Below are 7,400 nucleotides of genomic sequence, written 5' to 3' on the forward strand. Positions count from 1 at the left end.
TTTCCAGGCAGACTGGACTTCAATTACCAGAAATTGCATAGATGCCAGCCAATCAAATTATAACTGCATATTTCCAGATACTTCTTGCCAGTTTTCTGTAAAAAATTATGCAGAATATGGTTAGTGAACACACTTGTGGGTTTTTCTGTCAGGGGCTGAGTCTATTTGTTCTTGTGTTGAGTGCATGTTTATGACTTAAAATGAAAGTGCAATTTGAAATCTTCCTCACAGCTGCTTTCTGGCTCCTCACGCCACAGGCAACCGCTTGATCTTGTTTCACCTGGCAGCTACAGGAACCCGAAACACTGCACGAAAAATGAGAGAGAAAAAGATGAGGGTGACATTAGTAATACAATAGAAGAAAAGACAACAGATGAGATCTTGCAGACCTCTGGGCATCTTGTTCAGCAAACAGGGAGGTTTAATTGCATTAGAGCGCTTAATTGAATATGACAGCAAAGAATGAGCATGTCTCCCTAAAAATGTTCTAAATGCTCAACACCTTTCGAACAAGGACATGTGAATTCTGTATGAAAATATATAATAATATAAAAAAATCCCAAAAATTCACATGTCATGATCATGTTCTGTTTTGAGTTTCTGTTGGTGACTTTTTCAGTTTGCCGTTTTTCAGTTTTTTCAGTTGTCGTAAAAATATACATATTTAAAACTTTATAAATGAAAATATCTTGCTTCCGGCAACGGTCGACGCGCGTTCACGGCAGATGGATGCCGGTGTATGACGTAGGAAGTAGCGTTTAATTTAGCTGTACTTCGTTCTACGTCACGACGCTTCCTACGCTACGTCCTACGTCATACACCGGCATCCATCTCCCGTGAATGTGCGTCGACCGTTGCCGGAAGCAAGATATTTTAATTTATAAAGTTTTAAATATGTATATTTTTACGACAAAACCACACGGATTACCCTCAGAAGGCCTTCGTTTATCCCCCTGGAGCCGGATTGATTACGTTTGTGAAGGATGCATGCACATTTTGGGACTTGAAGGAGGTGGACCCCATAGCTTCACATTATAACCACTGAAAGATCTAAGACATTTTCTAAAATAACTGAAAATGTGTTCGTCTGAAAAATTATTGACATATGCATCTCGAACGGCTTGAGGGTGAGTAAATCATGGGTTAAATATCATTTTTGGCCGAAATATCCATTTAAGTTTTAAAAAAGCATTCTGACACCAAACAATAAAATCATCAACCACATGACCGTGCATAGAATCCTCCTCGCTCAATAAGCTAACAATTACAGAGTCATCAGAAAATTGTATGATATGCCTATTACTGAACCTACTCTTACAATCATTAGTGTACAGAATAAATAATAAGGGAGAGAGGACACATCCTTGAGGTGACCCAGTAGATGACACCAGCCATTCAGAAAAACAGTCATTTACTTTGACTCTCTGTGTTCTCTGCACAAGGAAATCTAAAATCCAGCCTACCAAATAAAAATCCAACCCAAATTCTTTAATGAGTTTCTCAACTAAAATATGTGACTGAATGGTGTTGAAGGCAGATGAAAAATCAATAAAAGGTAATTTAACAAAAGTTTTCCGCTTCTCTAAATGTTGAAATATTAAATTTCAGAGAGTTGCAACTGCCTCCTCTACACCTCATTTATCCCTGTACGCAAATTGAAGAGGATCAAGAGATCTCTCAGTCCTTTGCATAATTTCTCTCTTAACTCATTTTTCCAAACATTTCATAACTAGGGATGTGAGCGCCACAGGTCTAAATTCATCTAATATCTGTGCATTCTGCTTTTTTTTTGGCAATGGAATCACAATAGACTGCTTCCACCGTGCAGGTACTTGTTGTATTTGTCCTGTTTAAAGTCTATTTGAAGCATTCCCAATCGTTCATATTCCTTATCCCTCAACTATACTAAACGTGACACCATCACTATCAGCAGGCTGCAGGGAAATAAAAAAGGATGCAAATTATAGGGGAGTTGGAGAGTTCTGATGTTTCTTTAAGAAATACAACATATACACAAAAATAAAGTCATTTGTTCATATACTTCCAATTTGATATGACTTATAATGTCTTTGGTGGAACACAAAATTAGTTATTTTGCAGAATGACTTCTGCTGCTGTTTCCCATATAATAACTTTGGACGTTAGCTTTAAAGTTTCAAAAATTGTCAACAAAAACAGTGCATCATGATTAGTGGTTCAATGCTACATATTACATAAAGGACATTTTTAACAGCATTTTCTTGCTGTTAGCAAACATTTTCTTGCTCTTAGAAAAACAGCATTTTTCTAAGCTTATTATTTAATGAAAAAAAAAAAATAGCATATTTTGTAATCATTTCATTAAAATGATTCTATATGTTCTTCTTTTACAGTTATTTTACTTTAGCCATGTGACTCATGTTTGACTGAATGTGACAGTTGCCTCAAAGAAGTGAGATATGAACCTCAAGTTTGCTCTTTAGAAAAGTTTACCCCTCCTGGACGTCATTTTATAATCTGCCCGCTGGAATAGAGGAACGTGTGAAAGTGGTCAGTGTGGATCAGTATGGATATAGGACACATAGGTTACACACAGAGTAAATAATTCACATGGTTTGCACTCTTGTGTGCTGGCATACTCTTAGGAAAACTATGAGTCATATGAGAAGAATCTTGAGGAGATTCATGAAGACCAGTCGCCAAGTTCCTTAACACCTCGTGGAGTCGTTTCTCCACATGGGTAACACCACATACTGAGCAAATGCAAACAGAGAAGAAGCTAGCTGCTGATCTAAAGATATTGAGTGCTGTATAAGGTCACATGAAGACTACATGCGTAAAGAGAAGAAGAAAATGAAGAAAACTGAATGGATAAAGCAATAGCAGAGCAACTTAGCCAAATGCCAAAACAAGACTAGAACCATTCAAAATTACTGACTCACTCTCCCTCTCTTTGCTTTTTAAAATTTTCATATACATTTGATATAATTTACCTTAATTGAATAAAAACTATTCTGTATGCATATTTTATATAATAGCACAGAGAAATAGCAGATAAATCTCCATATTACCTGACATATTGAATAAGGTTTGCTGAAATATCACACCTGTCTCTGTGACAGCGATTTGACATATTCTTTGTTCAGCCAGTCAGAGAGGCGCGTTCTGCCTGTCAATCATCTTGTGCGTTAACAGACCAGCTCACTACAGAAACCGGTGTTCTGAAATATAAACAGTTTCCTGTTTTGTGTTAAAGCGACTCTGAAAATATTAGATCCTCGGCTAACTGTCAGCCTATTTATGTACAATAGTTTATATGTATTGTGACATAATCTAGGCCACATACTTTTGAGCATATGAACCAGTAAAAAAAGAAAAGAAAGCTGAAACAAATGTGTTACCAAAAACAGTTTCTATGTTCTGAGGAGCATGCATTAATTAGGCTAGCAATAGCAAGCTAGGTCTGAAAGCACAAGATCCCACTCTCCCTTCAGAGTGTCTCTAAAGCCACGCCTCCACCAAAACACATGAACGCACAGCAGAGTCTGCAAAGCATCAGGAAATGAGAGATGGAGTTAAATTACTTCTTTTCTCAATCTCTAGTTTTACCAACTGACTGCTGCAGACTAATTTCGGCATGGATAGTGTTGATATAGAAATGCATAAATCCGAGCAGCTCCATGTTAGAACATCACGGGTTGCCATCTTGTAATGAGGGTTATGACATGGCGTGAACGCAGCATGAGCTCATTGTTTTGGTTCAGGATGAACTGTAAAAGGGGGCTGCTGTTTGTTTGCAGCGCTCTGTGACTGTCTGTCTACAACTCTGCATAGCATTACGGAGCACGCTGATGTTGTGTGATGTCTGTGCAAGCAGGGTGCGCGGAGGTTCTATATTAGGTAATATAGTAATATGTAATATGACTATTTTCGGACTGAATGCAATAATTGGACGGACATTTTTTGGTCCTGAGACTTCCACAGAAGAAATATGTACATGTTTTAATATTTAGACCACTTCTAGTATTGATTGCTATCAGGATGTGAAGATAGTTTCAATAAATTCCCTTTCAAAGAAGGTCTGTTGACTTGGCGGCCATATTTGCGATGCCTCCAGTCATCTGTTTCGGGCATTCCAAGACCAAGTTCTATCTATTTGAATGAGGTAATCCTGAAATCTCAAAATCTCAAAATATGCTTGCCGAACTCACAATTAAATAACGTATTTCAATTCAGCAACAAAATCTGTAATTACAAGGTGGCAACCCGTGACGTTCAGACTCAGATTTCACCTTTTTCAAGACGCGTAAAAGAGTGTTGTACTACTGATGGTTTTATGTTTTAGAATAAATATTCTAAAATATTAAGTATTTTAGACTTTGAAAAAAAATAAAAACTGTTCAAAAAACCCTTTGACTTCAGGACGATGGAACTTGAGGTAAAAAAAAAACAAAAAACATTCTCATTTCCGAGTTTTAGGACTCCTTCCTGCTGCAGTCTATTGAGCCTAGAGATCAGTCTGTGACATTTATGTAAATTCTCATTTGGCTGTATAAATTTGCAAAGTCAGAGTTTACCAAACATTAGTATACAGCACAAGTCAAAGTTTTTCCGAATGTACTTTCATTTCTTGTCTCCCACATTCACATGTTTATGGAAGTGAAGGGAGTACTAAGACTAGTGTTAAAGTCTTTTGGTGGAGTTCCTGAATAGCTAACATCGCTTACACCACCTTTAAAGCCCCCTTCGTTCCCCTGCTGTAATGGACTGTTATGGCAGCTGAGCCACGGGCATCCTTGCAGGGCATATAAGATGATTAAGAAAATCCTCTGGAGGGAATTTGAGTCAGCGTGTTCAAAAGCCACATTCTGCAGAAACATTTTGCCAGCGAGACAGTCGAGGAAAGTCTGAAATTGTCTGAATACCCGTTTTGTTTCAACACTGCTGACAGTTGCCATGTGAAAATAAGGCTGAGACATTCATAATTGCACATTAATCAATTGACACATGCTAGACTATTAGATATTAGAGATTTTACCCAACACAAATTGCAATTTGTTTTCCAATAGTTAGTTTGCTTTTATAAGCAGAAGCAACATGCAAACTAGCATTAAAGAGTGATGGATTGATCTGTTGTCATTTGGAAACCCCATTTAATTATGAGAAAATTACATAAATGCTAAATGTGCACAGAAAATATTGTGATTTAGTACAGTACTCCAATTCTTCCAGTATAAGTGCCGACAAAGTAAAACAGATGCCAAGCTGAATTGTGGCATATTTTATTCTATTCAGGATATTCCAGAAAAACTCCTTGTGCGAGTCCACTAAGCCTTTTTATTATTAATTCCTTTGACATTTAAAACTTAAAAATACACAGGATTCTATACCTCATTTTCATCTCTTTCATTGTTTTGTTTCTCATGTGGCAGCTCGGGCATGTCAGTGGAAGTTTCACATCATCGCCTGCATGTGCAGACCCCCAGGACTCCCGGACCCCTCCATCCTCTGTAGAACCTGGCTTTGAGGGCCCTTTATTCTCTGATCTGTCCCTTTGAATTCTTCTCCATGACCACAATCTTTTCAAGGGTCTCTTAAAGACCCGCCTGTGATTGGGGGAAGCGCAATCCAAACTGAAGTGCGTTTCCCGCAAGCATGCCTGACTCCGAGGCTGCCTTGCAAGTGTGGCGTCCCTTCAGCCGTGCCAGGCAGAGAAAACCCAATACAGTGAAAATGTGATCTTGCATTTCCAGGGATAATAAATAAATTGTTTCACAGTCGGGTGTGTCCAAGTGGTTTTTGTGGAACTCATTTGCCAGCGAAAGTACTTATTTTGGTTCTATCCCGAGTCAAATCTGCGGTAAGAAATGTACCCCTGCATTTCATCACATTTCAGCGACTATGTGATTTTATAACAAACTTCCCTTGAAATATAGTGTCATTGGACATGCATTTTGTGATTCAGTCCTTTAACTTTAAGCGGAAATTGTAAAACCAAGAGGCCTACAGGAAGTCAAAGAGAAGAAAACCCAACATCTTTTAAATATTTTTTGTTTCTCTCATTTTAAGGCACAGTGTTCCTTTGTTTTTAATTAGTCAAAAGCACAAAACAAAAATGTTTATTGCTTAAATTAGATTTCGAATCCCAGATTTTTAAAGTGGACCCAACTGTGGAACCCCTGTTCAATCCAGAAACTCCTATAGTTTTCAGATGTATAAACATGTTATGGTTATCTTCGTCTGAAAATATTTACAATTCTTTGATATCCATAAAACACATTGCATCCTTTGTAAAATGTCCCTCTTGAAATATATATACATATGTTACATCAGTTTGTAAAGAATGTGAAGACAAACCAAACGATAAAGTCTCTTGTTAGAGCAGTAATGCATGTGGCATCTGAAGTGCTCCATAAGTTAATGCTTTTATTGGCAGATGTGAACAAACATTCAGCTATCACTGTCATTCTGCCAGGACTGTGTGCCCATCGAAACCAAATGAGATTATAACTCTGTCCAAGAGCAAAGAAATTCCCTCTAAAACAGAAAAACAATCTCCATGGATATTATTGTTCCCATCCTAAATTCAGCCCTGTTTGTACACATATTTCTATTGTGCATTGTGTTAGCATTTACATATTCTTTTAAAATAACATTTACTATGAAGAAATAAACATCCCGTGCCCTCATTTGACCAAAGCTTTCTCTCTATTCTTCAGGGTTTCCTTGCCCGGCTTATCAGGAATTTACTGAGCATATCTGGGCAGTGGGCCACCTCTCCAGAACCCTGAAACCCTTTTTTTTTTAGTCACTTCAAATCCTTTCTTTAAGCATTTGGCTGAAAGTTCACTTCCAGCGGTGCTTGAACTTAATCTCTAAATGCTGAGCCAATCACAAAGTTGGAGAAAGTTGAAGTGTAGAGTTGAATAGCCAATTAACACAGCCCTGCATGCTGATGAAGCCTGAAGGAGGAGTTTGTCTTTTACTGAACTAAAATGAAAAGCTTGTCCATCTAATGAGAACCTGCTCACAAAGCGTGGTAACTACCTACATCTGATAGTAAGGATCTACATTCCACTAGTCCTCATTATTTATTAGTATATTGGAATCAAATCAAGGCCATAAAACTTTCATTGACGTTGATACCTCATTGACCCCAAAAATGGAGAAAGAAAATAAATGGCAATTGATTAAAGTGCTACTAATTAATTAAAATAATCCTAATTCCTTGCATATGCAAATCTAAAAAATGCCCTCAAATGCATGTATGTAAATAAATAAACACATCATTAAAATGCCCAAAATGAAAAACTAAAATATATATAAAATTCCTTAAAGCACTTTCCAAGTCAACTTTTTTAGGGATCTCTTGGTATCAGTTTTATGTGCTGATTCTCTGAAATGCCTCATGGAGACAAAAT

Source organism: Squalius cephalus (genome assembly GCF_949319135.1).
Source record: "Squalius cephalus genome assembly, chromosome: 21".
Classification (NCBI taxonomy): Eukaryota; Metazoa; Chordata; class Actinopteri; order Cypriniformes; family Leuciscidae; genus Squalius; species Squalius cephalus.